Here is a 22,343-nt window from a genome sequence, read left to right on the forward strand (position 1 = left end):
GAACAAGTAGTGGTGCATGTGGATGCACCACTCCCGTGAAGACTGTTTTAATCCATAAATGGGCTTATGCAATTGACATACATAATCAGGGTGGTGAGGGTCTTCAAAATGAGGAGCCTATAGCATATAGATGAGCTCTTGGAGCAAGCCGTGCAAGAAGACAGTTTTTATATCAAGATGATGTAAAAGAATATTAAACTTAGTAGCAAGTGCAATAAGAAGCCGAATTGCAATCATACCCACTAGTGGCGAATAGGTGTCGAAGTAATCCACACCTAGCTGTTGAGTGAAGCCGCGAGCGATAAGGCATACCTTGTAGCGATCAAATCATCCATTGGGGTGGTATTTCTTCTTTAATAGCCATTTGCAAGAGACAATGTTATTAGGAGGTGGCACAAGCTCCCAAATGTTAGCTTCTTTGAGGGCTTGGAGTTCATCCAATATGGTGGCATGCCACTCCTTGCTCTCACTAGAAGCGAGGGCATTGAGAACAGAGAGGGGAAGGGCATCTTCAAGAGGTGATGGTGGATGTTCAAGAATTATTTCATCACTAAGGACAGCAAAGACATTGGTGGCTTCATAGATCTTGCGAAGAGAGCGGGTGTGGACATGCGAGCTAGAGGCGGCTTGGTCCAAGTGTATAGCCGAAGTGTGTTGCGATGGCGAGGTGACAGAAGTAGAGCTATGGGGCTCGACTCTATCGACACCTGCTGGGATGGGAGTGCCTGGCAAGGCTTCGTGGGAGTTGCAAGAAAAATATGGCGATCGTGAAGGTGAATCTGATAGTGAAGGTGATGGGAGCTCACGAGGTGGAGCATTGAGTGTCTATGGTGTGATGGAAGTAGGGGCAGCCGGGGTGGACGGTTTTGGTGATGTCAATTGAGAGGAGATGGGTGCAATAGGTGTTGCAAGAGTGGTGTTGATTGGTTGTGCATGAGAATGAAGGGCATGAGAGGTGGATGGGCAATGAGGGGAGGCATGTGGTTGGATGGCGAAGGGAGGCTCAAGATTGTGCCCAGAAGGATGGGAAATTTGCATGGGTGTATGTGTGATTGATGAGAAGAGTGGACTAGTGATGAGAATGTAGGGTGCAATGGTGGAGAAGATTTGCACGAGATGATGAATTCTTCATCAAAGACAACGGTGCGGGCAAAGATAAACTTGTGATGGTCTGGGATATAGAGGCGGTATGCCTTGATGCCAAAGCAATCACCATAGACGACAAAAGTTGTGCGGTGAGCACGTGGTGATAGTTTTGATAGAGGTTGCATCACAAGTCGGTTTGCAATGTTGCCAAAGATGCGAAGGTCTCCAAGATGAGGTGCGTGACTTTGACAGAGGGTGTAGGGTGTAGTAGTAGGATTGTGGGTGGATGGAATGTGGTTTTGAATGTAGCAGGCATTGGCATAGCTTCTTCCCAATAGATGTCTGGGAGACTATCTTGAAGAAGCATGGCACGAGTAGATTTGAATAGTGTGTGATTCTTGCGCTCGACATGACCGTTTTGTTGTGGGTGGTCGATGATGGAGAATGCATGTTGAATGCCAGCAGAAAGACATAGATCTTTGAATGCATGAGAAGTGTACTCCCCACCATGATCTATGCGAAGATTTTTAATGTGGCACCCATGTTTAGTCTCAACAAGTGCCTTGAATGTGCAAAAATAAGAGAAGGTTGAGGATCTCTCGATCATGTAGTAAGTAGTTGTGTATTTTGAGAAATTGTCTATAAAAGTAAGCATATACTTATTGTGAGTGAGGGAGTTGACGGGACAAACATAGAGTGGATGAGGTCGAGAGGTACAGTGGCTCGTGATGATGAAGTGGGGAATGGGACCTAGTGATTGGGAAGACCTAGTGCAAGTTGACGATGAGTGAGTTGGTGCAAAACATATTGAGAAATATGTCCTAGTCTATAATGCCATTTGAGTGTGTTTTCTTGTTTTTATATGGATGATGCAGATGCATGTGCAGGCGATGAGTTACCCAATAGATAAAGACGCCCAGTTTTGGGGACCAAAAGTGTGACATACTGACTATCTTTGTTTAGTTCCGAAATGTGGTAGCCTTCTCGTATGACTTTGATGATGATGCCAGAGACATTTAGCTCGCTGACAGAGATGAGGTTTTTCTTGAGACCAGGGACAAAATATAAGTGAGAAATAGTGGTGTGTAGGCCATTAGGTAGGTTAATGACACCATCTCCATAGGCTTTGGCGAGCTGGATGCTATTATCACCGAGGCATACTTCTAGAGGGTGTTCTAGATAAGTGATGTTGGATAGCTAGTGTAGGTGATATGTCACATGATGGGTGGCACCCGTATCAAGTATCCAGATATTGGGATATGAAGTAGCTATAGTGGTGGCATATAGTTGCAAAGGATAAGATGGGCTATCATAAGTAGATATGTTAGCATAATGAGCTTGACCATAAATAAAAGGAAATGGCTGGCCATGGCGTGTCCCCCCTTGAGGGTAAGAAAGATATAGATTAGGGTGAGAGATAGAACAATTACCTTGATTGCGTGGTTTCCGGTGTCCAAAGCGATGACACTTGGCACATTGCTTTGAATTTTTGTGATTGTGGTGGCTTTGAAATTGTGACTTTCTTCCAGCATTATTGTGTTGTCAAGGAGGGCCCGAATGTTGAGGCTTCTTGTCATTGTAAGGGTGTGAGTTTCTTGTCATAGTGACAAGTGCTATGGACTTTTGCAAGTTGCTAGTGTGGTCGCGAAGCGTTTCCTCCTGATGGATCTTGACTACAGATTTTGTAGCTTCAAGTTAGCCGTGGTGTATTGTGTAGTGATAAAGGCTCTCCATGATGAAGGTAGGGAAGCCAATAAGAGCATACTTTGAAGATCTTTAGGGATGGAAAGCCCTGAGAAAAGTACTTCATCTAGAAGTATTTCAAAAACTTGGAGGATGACTAACCCTCTTGCACCAATTTCTTGATCAGGAAACTTGGTAGATGAGGTGAGTGTGCTCATTGGAGAATGAGCTCCATTTTGGCACTATTGTTTCTACTGTGCCAAGTATTGTAGGTGTCGATGAAGTATGTTGAATCTTTGTCTTCGGGGTGGTCAGGTTGCTCTTCGACTCCTGACGTGACATCCCAAAGTTGCAGCTGTGTGAGGTCCATCCGAATCTTCCACACTTGGCAGTTAGTGCCGTTAAGCTTGTCGATAATGTAGCGGAGCTTGTAGGTGGATGCGGAAGATGAAGAAGCTAACTCGGTCATCTTTCGAGGTTTCGGATTCCTTAAAAAGAATGGAGAGTGAGGCTTTGAGTGTGGGCTAGAGAGATGGAAAACTCTTAGGCTAATTAGAAAAACTAACCTTAAGTTCTATCGTTCTAATACCATGTGAGAACTTAGAGATTAACTTAAATGTGATTAATATCACTGTTAATTAATACTTTCATGTGCTCCAACCAGCTCCCCCTCCATGGACTCCAAGAGTATAGATAGCGCAAGTTGGTGAAGGGGGGAGGTGATTGACTTGAGGCCGCGGCCTGGACGGGAAGGGCGCCATGAGTTGGCAGGAAAGGAGGAGCCAGTATGGTAGGTGGCATGAAAAACGAGAGGAGACAGCTTCACAAGGGGATGGGTTGCTGAGGCCAGAGGGGGGCCGCTCTGGAGAAAAACCAAGAGGGTCAAGGCTGGCCGCTACAGAGGAAAGGCTAACGCAAAGAGCTACAGAAGATCAGGGCACCCGAGAGCAGGTTTTGAGGTGAGGTGGATAGCACTAAGGAGGACAGACTATCTACAGCTAGAGGAGGAGTGCCATAAGAAGGGGATGTGGAGTTCTTATGCATGGGAACTAGCGAAGCTGGTGTGCAAGCAGAAATCAAGCCCACAAGCATGAGAAGCAAGGGAGGGCGATGATAAGAGCCACCTGATGCTACCAAGGGTTGGCGTTACAAGAAGTGAATTGGAGAGGAACGTGCCACACAAACAAGGCAAAGAGGAGTGCTACAAGGAAGTTTTCCATGGAGGGGGAGTTGGTTGGAGCACATGAAAGTAGGGAAATGATTACCGTGAGCAGCTTGGGAGGCTTTAGGGTGCAAGGTTGAGAGGAGTTGGAATGCAGGCAGCAAAGTGACGAGGACTCTAGGGGAAGAAGGAGCACTACCAATATAAGGAGTTCAAAAGTAGGGGAGAAAAGACCATAACTTCAGAGAGCTCTCAATCCCAAGCTCTTAAGCTTGATTTTCATTAAGCAATAAGTAAATATATTTTTCTCTCGTCTCCCCGTGATTGGTAAATTGATAGCTATCAATCGAGGGCTCTCGTCCATGAAAAAGGATATTGAACACATGTTTTTGTTGAGGTTTTGGATATAGACAATGTTGGGATTTTTTCTGGGTGTGTTGGAGGCTTTATTGGTGCTTCTACTAGCTTGTCTCTTCTTCACGTGTGAAAATTGCATATTTGCTACGTGCTACTCCATATACGCCATCTTTGCCATACACTCTCTCACTGCCAGGCACCCCGTGTGTTCCTAGCTACACGCAATTACTCTACGACATTTTTGGTGAACTCAACGTGAAACAGCCGGGGTGAGAGATTGGAGAGATAGCAAAGGTAGTGCCACGACTATATGAAGATATGCACGACAAAGAAATTTTGGATGATGCACTTGAGGGATTTAGAGCCCCTTATTTTTCGAGAAATTGACAAAGTGATCCAAAACATGATGCAGATGAAGAAGAGTTGATGCAGATTCTCGATGAGGCTCTAGAGGGTTTTGTGCCTATTGTAGATGTTGACGGCCGGTTTTTGAAACCGACACCGCAAGAACCAAACCCCAAGAAGGGGAGAGCATATTACCAAGAGAAAAAAAAAAAAATCTTTAACATTCACCACCCCTAGGCTTAAGCACTGGCGGGGGGCCACCAATTTGGCCACATCTCTCCTACTGCTTGGTTCCGCCAACACACTCTCTCTCACTTACTTTGTCGCTGCATCACCGGGCCCAATGGGCGCATAAAACGAGATACCACTGTCACGCCCCCTCTGGCGGGCTATCAGTTTTGTAAATATTCTCTCTCTCTCTTTCATTTTTCCTCTCTCTCTCTCTCTCTCTCTCTCTCTCTCTCTCTCCCTTCGCTCATCCATATTCCAGCCCTAGCGGGCCGCCATACTATACCCCTCCTTGTTCCCTCTCGTCCACACCCCCTCGACTCCACTCTCCTCTCTATTTCCTCCCCCCCTGTTTTCATCCCACCGGCGGACCATCGCCCTATCCTCCCCCTATCTTCTCCTCCCTTAATTAGCTCTCACTCTCTCCCTTTGAGTAAGCGGCCCCGCAGGCATAGAAGAGAATCTCTCTCTCTCTCTCTCTCTCTCTCTCTCTCTCTCTCTCTCTCTCTCTCTCTCTCTCTCTCTCTCTCTCTCTCTCTCTCTCTCTCTCTCTCTCTCAATTCACTCCCCTCCACATAACCTCTTCCCCTATCTTTCCCCCCTCACTCACACACTCTCTCTCACTCTCTTCCCCACTGTAGGAACCCACCACAACATAACACTCTCTCTCTCTCTCTCTAAAACCACTATACCCCCCCCCTTTCCCACTCCGTTGACCACGATCACACCCCCCCTTCTCGCCCTCTGTCGGCTACGGGCCACCCGGGCCTCGCGCTCCCTCATACTCCCTTTTGCACTCTCTCTCCACATCCCAAAGGCGCAGGTCCCGCTCCCTCTCTCTCTCTCTTATCCACCCTAACCTCCACCCGGCATTACGCTCCGTCACCCCGCCCTCTCTCACTCTCTTTCCCTGTGTCGAGCAACCCATGCGGGCGCAGTGAAACTACTCTCTCTCTCTCTCTCTCTCTCTCTCTCTCTCTCTCTCTCTCTCTCTCTCTCTCTCGCTCTCTCTCTCTCTATCTCTATCTCTATCTCTCTCTCTCAATTCATTCCCCTCCACATAACCTCTGCCCCTATCTTCCCCCCCTCACTCACACACTCTCTCTCACTCTCTTCCCCACGGTGGGAACCCGCCACAACATAATACTCTCTCTCTCTCTCTCTCTCTCTCTCTCTCTCTCTCTCTCTCTCTCTCACCCACCCACCACACACACACACTCTCTCTCTCTCTCTCTCTGAGTCGGCCTGAAGGTGCAGCAGGGTAAAATCGAAACTCTCTCTCTCTCTATAACACACACACACACACACACACCACACACACCCTCCCTTCCCCCACACAGCACCCGAGCTCTCTCTCCCCCCCAATTCTCGTCCTCGCGTTCCCTGCAGGAGCAGCAGGCAACCAACCGAGGAAAAAAATAAAAAAATAATAATTATATATATATATATATATATATATATATATACATATAAACCCCCTCGTTCCCACACACGCTAATACACACTCACATAGCCCCACATACGTACAACCATACATATACGCACCCATGAGCGCACTCACATACATATACACACACGCCTACCCACACTCACCCATACATACACATGCATGCGTATACGCACACACCAAAAAAAATATTAAAAAAACCGAAGGACATCGACGACATCGACAAAAAGAAAGGAGGCGGCTAAATCTTGCGTCGCCAACACCAAAACAAGCAAAGGTGCCAAAGGCATGCCCCAACCGACCATGGAAGTGAAAAATGCGCTACACCGACGCATCAGCTAGGCCGCATTCATCAGCATCACGTCCACGACACCCTCTTCAGTAAAACCCGTAGGTTGTCGTCAATTTTTTCTAGTTTCAAACCAAACCTTGTAAATAATCCCAAATTTGTAAATTCTCATCTCTCTAGGTGATGGTCAAAAAGGCCCACCTAGAGGTTTTCCTTATAATATTTCCCAAGACAAAGCAAGGGTCAACCACCCAGGGCCCACCGCCTTGCTTTGTCTCCCTTGATTAGATTACCCTAATCACACCAGATATCCTAATCTAGAGCAGCCAACACCTATAAAAAGTCACTGAGAGATCACTATCCGGGGGGGGGGGGCAAGTTCATCAGAGGTCGGCACTTGGTAGTATTTTGGTGGGAGGAATTGGCAACATTTGCACCACGAGAGAGAGGACTTAGTTTAGCAATTTTCTTTGGGAATTTGTACTATGTGAGGAAGCTATGTCTACATCTCGACTCCAACGGTCGATGCACACACACTCATGTTAGCAAGCTTTTGTGTCAGTGAGTCATCTCTAGAGAACGCACCAAGTAGGCTCACTATCTTTCCCTCTATCTCTCCATCACCATGATTTGCCACCTCATTGGAAATAAGGTTGTTGTAAATATTGAAAGCGAATAATTCTCCCTCACACCCCTGAGGGTTTTCATCACTTGTCTATTCTCTCTCTCTCTCTCTCTCTCTCTCTCTCTCTCTGTGTGTGTGTGTGTGTGTGTGTGTGTGTGTGTGTGTGTGTGTGTGTGTGTGTGTGTGTGTGTAGAGTCCGTGATATTTCAAATCACCGTTGTCTGCGTCCTAGCCGCTCAAAGCTAGGTGGTGCCCTTGTTCTCTTTACCGTGACCGGCTCGCGGCGTGCATCGGCTCCCAACGTTTTAGAGGCCGTCGGGGTCCGTGTCGCACTTTGCACTCGTCAATGTCATTCAAGCATTCATCATTGAAGATCAGAACAAGGTTATGAATGTGAGAGCACCAAATGTTCAGACCTCTTCAATTAGAGAGGGTGATGCGGAACTGTTGATATGTACATCATTGATAGAGATGCTTAGCTCTTTGATGCAATCTTTTGACCCAAGTGCTACCTATGAATGTATGCAATTATGTGGGCACCTCATACAGATGTTATATGGGTGGTCGACACCATTTGATCTAGGAGGTTATCATAGTGCACCTACTTTACGTCGGTTGATGTATATGCCTTGGGATCACTACAAGCGGTTGTGTGATCTTGTGACGCTGTTAGCGACGGAAATACACTGGGTTTTTATAACCCCCGGCGTCGCTAAAACCGTCGCTACGAGCGTCGCTATATGCGTCGCTATAAGCGTCGCTATAACCGTCGCTATGAGCGTCTCTATATAGCGACGGTTATAGCGACGTTTACACAGAAGACTATAGTGACGCTCATAGCGACGCTACAGAGCCATAAATAGCGACGGTTATAGCGACACCCGAGAGAATTTTTTTTTGGTGGCAGGGCGTTGAATGCCCTGCCACCCATCAACCATATTGTACTTGATTCACTTTTTAAAAAAAGTGCAAGGGTAGATAATAGACCCAAAATAGTCACCCACAAGACGCATTGTTTGCAAAATTGACAATTGTACACATCATAGGCAAAATGAATTGATTGGCAAATGTAATAATGACAATTGTACAACATCATAGGCATAAAGAATTGATTGGCAAAAGGAACTGCGGTGACAAATGTAATAATATACATGGTTCAAAAAGACGTATAAAATCCGTCTCATGATACATAAGCTATGAGAAACCCTAAACTAATGCTATCTAGCTATGGCTAAACTGACGTCGTCTAGTCAGACGTCTCATCGCGTCCAAGCGGCGTATCTGTCGGATTCTGCAAAAAAAGACAATAAGACAGCTTTCAGTAAGTATAAACAAATAACAACATTTATAAAACAATACAAAAAATAGAAAAGAGTAAACCCTAATACTAACCATGCCGCCGCGAGAACTGAGAATGTCCATCAGGGCGTTTAAGCCCTTCCTGCCTGCGTACTCCCGCTCGTACGGTGTGGGATCACGTCCTGTCATCGACCACTGTCAAAACATACAAAGATTTCATTATGTTAGAATTAAAAAACTCATAAACCCTAAACTATCGAACATAAAGAGCAATGCGAAAACACTTACAAAATCGGCCTCAAATGATGCCCATCCACCGCTCCCCAAGTGGTGCGAGCTCCCTGCCTCTACTCGCGCTCTGGCTGCATCCTTTTGTTGCTTCCACTTGTCGGGATTCTCGCGCGCTGCTTTCTTCGCATTCTTCCAATCTTCTTTGGCCAGCCAATCTGGCCTGCTCCACCCATTCTTGATTGCTTTTTGCACTTCGGAACGCTTGTGTTTGCAGTATTCACGCATTCGAATCTTCATCAGGTCTTCATTGAAGCGTTGATCCCGTGTTGGAACGGGAAACTCATCATGAAGTATGCTGATGACTCTGTTTTTTAAATCACTTGGTACTTCACTCCATTTGTTTAGTATGTAGTGTCTAAACAGCTGAGAGCAAAGACCACGCATGCGCGAGATCACCTTCTTGTCGTCATCATCCATGATGATGCCGCCCCTGAAGTCGACGGAGTAAGACAAGCCCTCTGGCCGGTGACACGTGAACCTGGGTGTCCCGGCAATGGTCTCTAGCGGCGTGTCGATGGGGGTACGGACGTCAGGTATCTCCACCGGCATCTGGGTCCCGAAGCGAGGAGATTCGAGTGGGGTGGCTCCTAGCGGAGTAGGTAGAGGTGTGTAGCTTCTAGGAACAGTCAGTCGTGCAAAACCTGGCGTAGATGGCGATGTTGTGACTGGTGTGGGGGCGAGCAAAGAAGGGGAGGGTAAAGAGCCTCGTCGAACACGAGGCGGTGTGGAGGCATCGGTGGCGGAATCCCCACAACAACCGCCACCGCCACCACTAGAGCGCCGGTGTCTAGACGAGTGTGAAGCTCGTCTCGTCGACGCCGAAGCTTCGGAGCGCGCCGAATGCTCCGAAAGAGAGGGAGATGCGGATGGAGTAGGAACGCGCAATGATGCACCAGAGCGATGACGCTCCACGTACCACTGTCTCTGCTGCGGTGACAAAGAAGAAAGAAACTCCTCATCATCCATACCTGCATTAAACACACGAATATTTAAACTTAATATTGAATGAATAGAGTAGACAATGACGCAAAGACCATTAAATACAATGACGTAATGACGCATATAAATACAATGACGCAATGAATTGAGTGATAGAAGAGGCAAGTCGAAAACTCAGAATTTTCAATCAAAAGATGTGAGCGCGAGTAGAAAAGAGCGTTATACACCATGGAAGGTACTTAGAGAGCCAGAGCTTTTACAACACGGAGCAAAATTGTTCAAATACAATATTTGTGGCTTTAAGAGATCTCTCTCTCATCCTCGCATAACTCAGCATAACTTCCTATATCTATATAGAGCTCTCCGTTTAAACACATATCCTCTGTTTCATTTTGTAGCTCCTCTGCATGCACCCCATATAAGTAGTAGCATCTTGATGCTCGTCTGGCACCACCGCAGCGGCTTCTGATTGAGCATCTTCTCTGATCTCCTCCATTGATGCCGTTGTGATTGGCACATGGTAGCCTTCATACGTCCTTGCACTACGAGGGGCTACCTCTATGACGTACCACCAGTTTGATGTAGACTTTGTAGGATGAAATATTACCTGCCAGGGCCACATAACTTACATGAGAGCTTTCAAGCACATAACTTGTAAAAGGGGGATGCTAACTATTTACATACTTACTTGTTCACAATGCTCGGGTAGTACGAAAGTGTCTCTTAAGTCAGTCCATTTCTTAGTAGAATCCACCTCAAGAAAACCAGACTCTCCTCTACGCACAGTAGCGTTGCGACCCTCCATGATTATCTTGAACCATTGCACGTCGAACAAGTCGACAAAAAATCCTCTGTAATCGATCCTCAAAATCTCTTGCAGCGTGCCGAAGTGAGTTCCGCCACCACAGGATCTGCATCAGAGGAACGTCGTCGACTAGACTGTTCAAATTTTGCCATGATTCCACAATCTTGAGTAAAACGCTTTTTATCGATTCGTTCCACTCTAAAATGTCGACCTTTACACCATGCTGCTGTGTATGACTTATACTACAACGAACAAAGATTATGAGTGGCCGTTCAAACGTTTATAAATAAAGTCACTTGCTAGTCGTACATTGCAAACATACCTTGGTCGCGCAACCCCGAGAGTACTCCCACTCTTCCTCAGTCACTTCGCCACCGCATTGTTGTGCGCTTTTCAATTGGTTGTGCAACCATCTTAAGCTCATGAAGGTTGGTAGGCTCTCCAGAACCGCTGGATAGTGCATCGGTGGTCGTCTTCCCCGTCTCCACTCGATTCCTGCCCTTTGTCGCTCTTGCTTTGCATCCTCATATTGTGAAATCCACTTGTGCATCACTGGATTGTGAAGCATGCAAAATCGGTTGATTTTAGCCTCTAGATCTTCCGTCATCTTCTTCTCAACACCGAGATTGCACATGACAATCCCAGATATGCGCTCATCATCTATGGTTCGCCATAGCGTGTCCCGGGCTTTATCAAATCCGTCTAGCCACTCTCCAATGTACACTAGGGACTCTGATACCAACAAACCTTCTGCCATGCTACCCTCCGGAGGTGCCTTTTGACGCACATATCCCTTAAGCGTTTTCATGAAACGTTCTAAGAAGAACATCCATCTGGAATGAACTGTGCCAGCTATTTCCACCTCATCAACTATGTGAACAAGAAGATGCACCTGAATGGTTAGCATGGTAGTAGGAAAATGTTTCTCAAACATGCACACAAGCTCCGCAGCATTTAGTTTGGCGAATGGTATGGAGTCTACGTTGATCTCCTTTTGTGAGATCCATTGCACCAGCTTTGCAAGTTTGTAGATTGTGTTATGGATGTCGAGAGACAAACATCCCTCAATGGCAACCGGTAAAATAAACTGTAAAGTATGTGCAGCAATGATATTAAAGTCCACATTTTATGCAATGATATTAAAGTCCACTATGAACGTACCTGACACATTTTATGCCAATCGTGTGACTTCTAACCGGTAAGCTTTCCTTCTTTAGTAAAACACGTTCGGAGCGAGTGCATTACGCCAGTGGGGGTCCGCAAAGATCGAATGGTCTCTTTTACTTTGCGTTCTTGGGCTCCTGTGAAAATCCATGGTGCTTTAGGGAGTTTTATCGATCCATCAGACGTTGTTTGCGGCCAATATTGCTCCATACGATCCACATTTCTAAGGTCAACTCTGGCTCCCAAAGTATCTTTCTTGCCGGTCAGATGGTCCCATAGTAGATTACCCACATTCTTGAATATGTGCATTGGATCGAGCAAGTGATTGATCATGAGTCGGGGCCAGTATGGTAACTCGTACCATAGAGATAGTCTCTTCATCCCTGGAGGCAATCCGTCATCGCACATCTATTTCTGCTCTAACCATGCTTGTGCAGACATCCTTGGTGGCTCTCTTCCCAAAAAGCCGTCGCGTAACACATGATTCTCTGGAAGATACGCTTGATGACCTTCGTAGATTTGCTTCTTCAGTGAGGGTGCCCTACGTGCATTCAGTCTAGGTCCACATGTGACACATGCTCTGTATCCGCTTGTTTGAAGCCCTGCATGTATACACATGATAATAGATCAACTATGGGAAAAAACAAGATTTACAGTGTCTGAGTGAGGAGTGTCAATAGATCACCTGAGCATTCTGTTAGCCCGGGATGGTCATGCATGGTCCACATTAGAATGCCTCTGATCAAAGCATTCCGTCGTCCTGTGTGTCGGCTCATATCCACCACCTCTATGCCAATCCACAATTGTTGTAGCTCTTCCAATAGTGGACGAAGATACACATCCATATTCCCCACTTTATATCGCCCTGGCACAATCAAGCTTAGCCATAGGTGCCCCTTCTTCGTAGTCAACCACGGGGGAATGTTGTAGTTGACGATGACAACAGGCCATACACTGTAAGATGTTGATCTTTGACCAAATGGATTTACGCCATCCATAGCCAGGCCTAAGCGCAAATTTCGAGCTTCCCTGGAAAAATCCGACCATGTTCCATCTATATGTTTCCAGGCTGCGCAATCTGCAGGAATTCGTAGCACACTATCCGAAGATTTATTCTCCTCATGCCATGATGCTAGGGCGGCCATGGACTTACATTCGAAGAAATGCTTGATGCGAGGAAGCAGAGGAAAATGTCGCAAAACCTTTTGTGGAATTTTTGTCCCGTGGAGATCTACTCGATATCTTTCGGAATCACATTTCGGACACTTCTCCATGTCTATGTATTCCCCTCTGAAAAGAATGCAGTCAGTAGGACAAGCGTGGATAGAATTGTAATCCATCCCCAAGTTTCGCAAAATATTTCTTGCTTCATCTCGGGAATCTGGCATCACATTGTCAGCTGGTAGTATGTGCTCTTTAAGAAATCTACACAACATAAAAATATGATACATTCGTGTAAAAATCTATCAGATTATTATACATTTAGAGTTTTATTAAAGTAAACTAATTGTAATAGATCACCTAAAAAGCGATGTGACGCTAGTGTCACTCCATCCAAACTTTGCCTGCATGTTGAGAAGAACCAGGAGTGCTTTCAATCTAAACATACGTGCTCCATTATACAATGGCGTATCGGCTTCACTTTTCATATCATCATAGATAAGCCTTTCTGAATCCATGATTGTCTCGATCATTTCATCAATCTCGGGCTCAAACATTGCCTCGTTGGGAATGTGCTCTGCATGATCATCCCCCGAGCTATCAGAGGCTACATCTTGTGGCCTCACATATGCTGCTTGACCAAAGCGCCTGCGAACACGTCTATTGGGTTGCAAGATTGCTGCTTGTTGGCCAGCGTCAGAGTCCGACGAGTTATAATTGGCAACAACTCGATCTATAATAGATGGATCGAACTCGCCAAATTCGCGAACGTGCTGCAAAGAAACACGTCTTGTCCGTCGCACAGCATGCTTGCATTGATTACAAGGACATAAGACCCTCGTTGAGAGATAGGTGTTTCGGTTGGACGGTCCCACATCCTCGTCACTACTCATAATGAGGATAAAAATCTTATAACTTGGACAACAAATTTAATATTCTATTGGCATTCTTCATCTTATCTCTCTCTCTCTCTCTCTCTCTCTCTCTCTCTCTCTCTCTCTCTCTCTCTCTCTCTCTCTCTCTCTTTACCTCACATTCTCTAGTCATGTCCAATCCCCACACACCTCGGTCTAGAGGTGCACGGAGATCAGAACCACCGGGTTATAATCTCGTCTTTATTGGTCAATACCTATATTTGTGGGTACAAGAAATCTACACACCCACGTCTACATGATACTGCATGTAGTGGACAAAACCCCTTTGCCTCTTCTCTAGCTGTAGCACTTCACAGCATCTTAACATCTTTTCACAGTAGATCTTTTCACTGTTCGTCTAACTCTAAACCCTAAACCGTAAGTAATTCTTGCGTGGACTCGATCTAACGTAAATAAGCGTAAATCTAAATAAACGTAAATCTAACTAAAAATAAACCTAAATCTAATTTAACATAAGTCTACATCTAACCTAATCTTTAACGTCTTTTGGGATAGTTTCCTACGACATTAAAACTCTCTTCTTCTGTGTGTGTGTGTGTGTGTGTGTGTGTGTGTGTGTGTGTGTGTGTGTGTGTGTTGTGTGTGTGTGTGTGTGTGGGTAAACCTAAATAAACCTAAGTCTAATCTAATATAATATAAATCTAAATCTAACGTAAATTATGTTATATTAAAAACAAAGAACTAAACTAACAGGGATTATAAGAACCTTAAAACTGATTTAACACATAATTTTTCACATAACTCGGCAAGAGTTGGCATTCTCATCACTAAAGATGTGAGAGTTAACTTCCGGCGGTGACGCTGTCTCATCTCCATCCACATCTGACAACAGCAATTGGCCCTTTAGATCGTTCTTGCTCTTGTTACTAACTTTGAAGTTGCTGTTGAATGACTAGAGGTTGTCTAGATGGTCATTGTGTCGGGGATGTAGTGACTCTTGCCGCCCTGAAGATCCACCTTCTTCCCTATCTTCTGAAGACATTTCACTAGTACTTTTGGATCGACGGAGCCCACCATGAGTGAAGGCAGCAATACCCTATATTCCATTGAGGGCTTTCTTCACCCGCTTCATGCAGGCATCGTAGTCTATGGAGACCTAAATCTAATCTAATATAACGTAAATCTAAATCTAGCGTAAATAAACGTAAATTTAGTTAAAAATAAACCTAAATCTAATCTAATTTAACTTAAATAAACCTAAATCTAATTTAACGTAAGTCTACATCTAACCTAATCTTTAACGTCTTTTAGGATAGTTTCCTACGACGTTATAACTCTTTTCTTCTTGTGTGTGTGCGCGTGTGTGGATATGTGTGCCAATAAAAAGAGATAAATGCAATAACCTTTCTATCACCCATGCCAAGTATGATAGATTGATTATGCCATTTCCCTCTTGAATAATAGGTCTTGAGTTCAACTCCTCGTCGGCTAGATCTTTTGGTCTTTTAATTTTAATTAGTTTCCTACGACGTTAAATTAGTTTCTCTCTCTTTCTCTCTCAATGTGTGTGCGTTTTTTTGGATCGTATGCATGTTTTCTCTCTCTTTTCCTCTCTCAATGTGTGCGTTTTTTGTTTATGCATGTTCTCTCTCTCTTTTCCTCTCTCAATGCGTACGTTTTTTGTTTATGCATGCTCTCTCTCTCTTTTCCTCTCTCAATGTGTGTGTGCATTCTTTGTTTATGTATGTGTGTGTACGTTTTTGTTTATGTTTGTACTCTCTCTCTCTCTCTCTCTCTCTCTCTCTCTCTCTCTCTCTCTCAAAAACACTATGTGTGTGTGTGTATGTGTGTGTGTGAGAGAGAGAGAGAGGGAGAGAGAAAGAGGGGAAGGGAACATGAGAATGAGGAGAGGGAAGGAGCATACCTGGCTCTCCTTCCTCTCCTCGTGTGTGTGTGTGTGTGTGTGTGTGTGTGTGTGTGTGTGTGTGTGTGGAGAAGAAAAAGAGAGAGAGAGAGAGAGAGAGAGAGAGAGAGAGAAGAAGAGCGTTACCTGCTCCTTGCTTGAGGGTGCCGAAAAACTCAGATCTGAGATCTGAGTTTTTGGGCGCGCTCGGTTATTTTTTTAGCCCAGCCGGCGTCGCTATGAGCGTCGCAAATTTCTTTGTAAATTTGCGACGCTCATAGAGACGCCGGGAATTTTTTTTTGAGCGTCGCTGTGTGAGCGTCGCTAATATGAAGAGCCTCTTGTAGTGGATCTTGGAGGATATTGAAGTGCAAATCAAGGTTGAAGGGAATGCAATCATGGTCGTTTTTGTAGCAGATTGTATGGCAGTGGTTTTTTAATATTAGATTTATGCTATGCGGGAAAGTTATTCTTTTGGGGTTTGTGGTTTCTATGATCAGCACCTAGCTTACATGGCTAGCTTTCAATCGATCGCTTTGGGCAATTGGGATATCTTCACTTCTTTTGGATTGATATCAGAAGAGAGGACTTGATGGCCATTCCGTGTGCAAGAGAGGCTAGAGCATACTTGAGCTTCACAAAGCTTCCAGAATCAAGCTTGATGGTCAAGACGTGTGCACGATTAGCTAGAGCATACTTGAGTTTGGCGGGGTTCCAGATACAGGGTTTCGATCTATTGAATGCATTGGATATGCGATGATTATGAAATGAAAATTTGATTAAGAGCTATTGACACAGACCAAAGGCTGTGCAGGTTCAGAGGGGGTGGATGTCGTGTCGCTACGCTGTCACGATGGGAAACAAGGCCAAAACATGCAGATCGAGTCGATTTGCAGGATATGCTTGGCAGGTCATCGAGACGTAAAAAATTGCTTGAGGAGTTTTTTGGAATGTGTCTTTTGTTGTGAATTTGTAGGAGGATATGCCAATTATAGTGCATCGAAAATCATATTGAGGTAGAAGGGTAATGTATGACCGCTCATTAAAGGGCAGCATAAGCAAAGGCGGGGAAGGAATCTACTCTTGATGCAGTGTTCGACATGTGCAGCTATGATGTGTATGCCAGACGGTTGCTTTGAGCACACCAGAGGATATTTTAAAGCTTAATCGATCGGGTCTCTTAAAATGGTTTGATATTCTTATACGGGATGGTACCATGCTATGTATCTCAAGTGCTTGCACTATTTGGCGAGTTTTGATGCTTGGAGATTGGTGGATAGCAGCTCATCAACTGGGAGGCAAATACATTGCAATTTTGTTGGTGTTCGTAGCGATTGTGCCTTATTTTTGCTCAAGTTTTTTCATTTATGAGTCACACTCAAGGCGGGCATCAAGGAAAGTGTTGTGAAGGAAGCTAAACACAATTTGGTGATGAGTCTAAGCCCAGTGTGCAGGACAAGAGGCCAAAGGAGGTTCTTTCGGTGACCAATAAGATTGACAATCGATGGCGTGGGAAAGGGACCAAGCAACATTTTTTTTTCAAGCTGTTATTAGCTCAGTTATTAATAAAAAGGAGGGCATCGATTGCATGCAGAGAGAAAAAGCCGTGAGTTGGGGGCTTTTGGGAAGAGCTGAACCAGGCGGAGAGGGGAGCGTGAGGCAAAGGAGGCAGGGGGAGATCTGGTTGTGGGCTGAACCAGGCGGAGAGGGGAGCGTGGGGAGCGCACCAACGGAGGGCCTCCGGGGCACGCTGCTGAGAGCAAGGGGGCGGCCGACTGTAGATAGCGCAAGTTGAAGGAGGGCTGCCAGGGCATGAAGGGGGGGAGGTGATTGACTTGAGTCCGCGGCCTTGACGGGAAGGGCGCCATGAGTTGGCAGGAAAGGAGGAGCCAGTATGGTAGCTGTCATGAAAAACGAGAGGCACGCGGATGGGTTGCTGAGGCATGAGGGGGGCCGCTCTGGAGCAAAGCCAAGAGGGTCATGGCTGGACGCTACAGAGAAGAGGCCAACGCTATAAAGAGGAGAGAGATGCAAAGAGCTACAGAAGATCAGGGCACTCGAGAGCAGGTTTTGAGGCGAGGTGGATAGCACTAAGGAGGGCAGACTATCTAGAGCCAGAGGAGGAGTGCCATAAGAAGGGGATGTGGAGTTCTATGCAGGGGAATCGGCGAAGCTGATGTGCAAGCAGAAATCAAGCCCGCGAGCATGAGCAGCATGTTGGCGTAAACTAATAATTAAAAATCATGACAATAATTTAAAGAAACAATATTGCGTGTCAAACGAAGAGACACATCCCAATGTAACGGTGCACGCCTGTGTAGCACCCATGTAACATCAACAACAATAATCAAAGAATACAATCGATACAATCTTTTGTGTGTCATCTCTCTCTCTCTAACTGTCTCTCAAGTTCTGCGTATTAATAACTGTGTATTAGCGCTCACATGGTATCAATATAGAGCGCTGAGAAAAGGCCCACACGCACCTAGCAAACACTGCAGCGAGCCACTTCTGAAGAGTTGATCCGGACTTCTCCTCAGACATGGCCGCTTCTTCATCTACCTCTTATTCTAAGTATTATCAAATTGAAAAACTCAATGGCACTAACTATCTGCCTTGGAGTTTAAGGCTCCAAATGGTTCTTGAAAAAGCAGGAAATCTTGTCGTTACAGATGGTTCTGAACCGAATCCCTCCAATGTAGCAGTACCTGCAGGACAAGCGCCTGCGTCCCAGGCCGACATTGATTCTTGGAAAAAGAAGGACCTCGACGCTCACACGGAAATTATCCTCCATCTTGGGGATAAGCAATTGCAGTTGGTTCGACAGACCAAAACAGCCCATGAGATGTGGAATCTCTTGCAGCAGCAATATCAAAGGACTAATGTGGTTTCACGTGTTCTGTTACACAAACAATTAAATGAATTAACAATGAAATATTTTAAGACCACTGATGCTTTCCTTGATGCATGGCAGAAGGCATCTGATGACTTGCTGATTGCAGGACTCCAACTTCCAGAAGAGATTCAAGTTACCACACTTCTTCCTGCACTACCTGAAGAATGGCAATCATTCATAACTACGCACTCCAACAATGTAGCCTTGGCTATGAATGAATAATTGCCCTTATCCGTCAAGAAGATCAATTACGGGCCAGATCTACACCTGCAGTCACTTCTCCCCTTCAAACCTCTATGGCCATGGCTGCGGGGGGATCACGATTTCCTCATAGGTCTAGGTTCAGACCTCGGGTTACTAGTGGCCGATCCATGACTAGACCACTCAATCATCTAAATGTCATGGGCAATACCCGTCCATCCCCTCGAAATGGGCGCATCAATCCCAACTATAGGGGAAACAACTACCAAACCTCATATAATCCTACCTTAGTATGTAACTTCTGTAGCAGACGAGGTCACTTAGAACATGAGTGTCGAACCAAACAACGGACACGAGGAAACTACTCTCGGTCCCACAACCAAGCCAACCTCACTGAGTTGAATGACTCCAGCGTAGAGGATGATGTATCCACTCTACTCTTGTTTATGGCTACTGGACACACTCTTCCAGATGATCAAACTTGGTACCTTGATACTGGGGCAACTCACAATATGACTGGAGGTCGCTCTTGGCTACATGACTACAGCCCACTCCGGTATCCCATGGAGGTCCGTCTCGGGGATGAGAGTGCTTATTCGGCTGAGGGAATAGGCAATGTCTTTCTTAAATTACCAACCGGAGATGTTACCAAAATAACAAGTGTCTACTATATTCCTGGTCTTGCAAAGAACCTGTTGTCTGTGAGTGAGGTCACTCAAAATGGGATAGGCCACATTCATTAACTCTTGAGCAATCACGCTTTGCTAACACTATTTTAGCAAAGTTTGATGCACCAGACTTATTGTCTATTCAAACACCCCTACCTCTTCGGATCCGGGAATTGTATTCACATTCAAAATCCAGTCCTGCTAGTTGGAGACACACCTCAGAATCTCGAAGATATAGAAGCATTCTTGGGAGCATTAGATACCTCGTATCTTGTACTCGACCAGATTTAAGTTTTTCTGCAGGCATCCTATCTCGCTTTATGCACGATCCAAAACCTGTGCATCATCAATATGTGAAGCGGCTACTAAACTATATTGCGAGAACCAAATCAATGAGATTAGTGTACCATAATGCTGGAGATCAAAATCTTTCTGTTCGAGGCTTCATCGATGCAGATTGGGCTTCAGATTTGCTAACTCGTTTATCTACAGGAGGGTATGTTTTCACATTAGCTGGTGGTCCTATATCATGGAGGAGCAAATGTCAACCAACAGTAGCTGCCTCATCATGTGAAGCTGAGTATAGAGCTGCGACTGATGCGGCAAAAGAAGCTATTTGGATTGGTAACTTCTTAAGAGAATTAGATTTTAAAATACAACTACCTCACATTATCTATTGTGATAGTATGCCAGCTATTGATGCATCGAAGAAACCGAAGCAATCTGAAAAGCTGAAGCACTTGGACATACAAGATCATTTCATCCGTCAAAAGGTTGAAAATAAGATTATTAGCCTGACCTATGTCAATACACATGAAAATGCTGCACACTTCCTTACAAAGAGCTTGCAGATAGACAAGCACTATAAGTGCTGCTCCATGATTGGAATGGAGATCTGATGATTTTTATTATGGGGGGTGTTGGCGTAAACTAATAATTAAAAATCATGACAATAATTTAAAGAAACAATATTGCGTGTCAAACGAAGAGACACATCCCAATGTAACGGTGCACGCCTGTGTAGCACCCATGTAACATCAACAACAATAATCAAAGAATACAATCGATACAATCTTCTGTGTGTCATCTCTCTCTCTAACTGTCTCTCAAGTTCTGCGTATTAATAACTGTGTATTAGCGCTCACACAACAAGGGAGGGCCATGATCAGAGCCACCTGATGCTACCAGGGGTTGGTGTTACAAGAAGGCAAAGAGGAGCACTACAAGGAAGTTGTCCACCCATGGAGGGAGAGTTGGTTGGAGCACTTGAAAGTAGGGAAATGATTGCCGTGAGCAGCTTGGGAGGCTTTAGGGTGCAAGGTTGAGAGGAGTTGGAACACAAAGTGGGATGCAGGCAACAAAGTGACGAGGACTCTAGGGGAAGAAGGAGCACTATCAATATAAGGAGTCCAAAAGCAGGGAACAAAAGACCATAACTTCAGAGAGAGCTCAATCCCAAGCTCTGAAGCTTGATTTTCATTAAGCAATAAGTAAATATATCTCTCTCTCGACTCCCCGTCATTGGTAAACTGATAGCTATCAATCCATAGCTCTCTTCCATGTAGAGGTTTTGGATATAGACAATGTTGGGATTTGTTTCTGGGTGTGTTGGAGGTTTTATTGGTGCTTCTACTAGCTTGTCTCTTCTTCACGTGTGAAAATCGCATATTTGCTCTCGTCCATGTAGAGGTTTTGGATATAGACAATGTTGGTATTTGTTTTTGGATGTGTTCTTCTTCACGTGTGAAAATCGCATATTTGCTACTCGCTACTCCATATACGCCAGCTCTGCCAGAGAGAGTTACGCCATCTCTGCCAAACACTCTCTCACAGCTAGGCACCCCGTGTGTTCCCGGCTACACGCAATTACTCTACGACAGCGTGGAAGCAAATAGATGGTTGTCAATCACCTACTCAACCTTCTAAGACAATCATTACTCGAGGAATCAATCTCGGATATCCTATGTGCTTGTGATTGCAAAACAACATACAACGCTCATGCTACCAAAATCAAGACCGAAATTCTTCCAATCACCTTGAAACTCATAGGGGCTACTCTACTTACCTAGGGGTCACTACCCTATGGACTCTGACCTTCCATCCTACAAACACGTATGAAGACAGGTAGTCTATTAATAGGTCATCATTTCTTAACTTATATGATCCTAACTACTCACCTTGAACCGACTGGTATGAAGAACTCACAAAATAGACATACAGTTTGCAAGATAACTCACTCAGAAGCTCGTGGGAGCTCGCCTTGTGACATAAAAAACTTTGGTGTTGGTGCACAGCCCTATCCGTCGCTCACTCGTTGGTGGTGTTGGCTTTGCAATGGTTGCTCCATAGTGTGTGTAGCAAAGAGATAAGACCCCGGGGGATTCACTCTATATACAAAATGGGACGCCACGTGTGAGTGGACAACTTTAATAAAACCCCTATATACGACTCATATTAAGATATATGACCCCACTTTCTACGCTTATATGACAATCAATGCATAAAACTATCATACCCCTATCTTACATATAAACTTTAGGTCTCAGGTGATCTAATTGAGTAAAGCTATTCAAAGAGCGTATAGCATAGTGACTGACAACGTACTAAGAAACCACTTCTGTTGATCCCCAATTCTGACTTATCTAAATAACTAAAACAACATGGTTATAAATTTATTCTAGGTTCTCTGTGTAAATTTGCATATATACAAATTCTTTATAGCTTTCATCCCTCAACAAATGAACTATAATCACAAAACAAGCAATTGATATAAAGCAATGTAAGTTCTTGCATGTATATTTGTAGCTCTTGACTCACAAGCTTAAGGGCAGACTCTTTTGGGAAGCCATGATTTTGAAAGAAAAAACTTCCTCTCATTTTTTCCTTTTCTCACTTCTCCCCTCCCCCCCACCCCATAAA

General features: G+C 44.9%; 1 pseudogene; it reads left to right on the forward strand.

The window, feature by feature from the left end:
* Positions 1-19,744: 19,744 nt before the first annotated feature.
* LOC147444019 (secreted RxLR effector protein 161 pseudogene) lies at positions 19,745-20,323 on the forward strand (annotated as a pseudogene).
* The last annotated feature ends 2,020 nt before the right edge of the window (positions 20,324-22,343 follow it).

This window comes from Adiantum capillus-veneris, chromosome 13, assembly GCF_014529385.1.
Source record: "Adiantum capillus-veneris isolate H3 chromosome 13, ASM1452938v2, whole genome shotgun sequence".
In the NCBI taxonomy this organism is placed as follows: Eukaryota; Viridiplantae; Streptophyta; class Polypodiopsida; order Polypodiales; family Pteridaceae; genus Adiantum; species Adiantum capillus-veneris.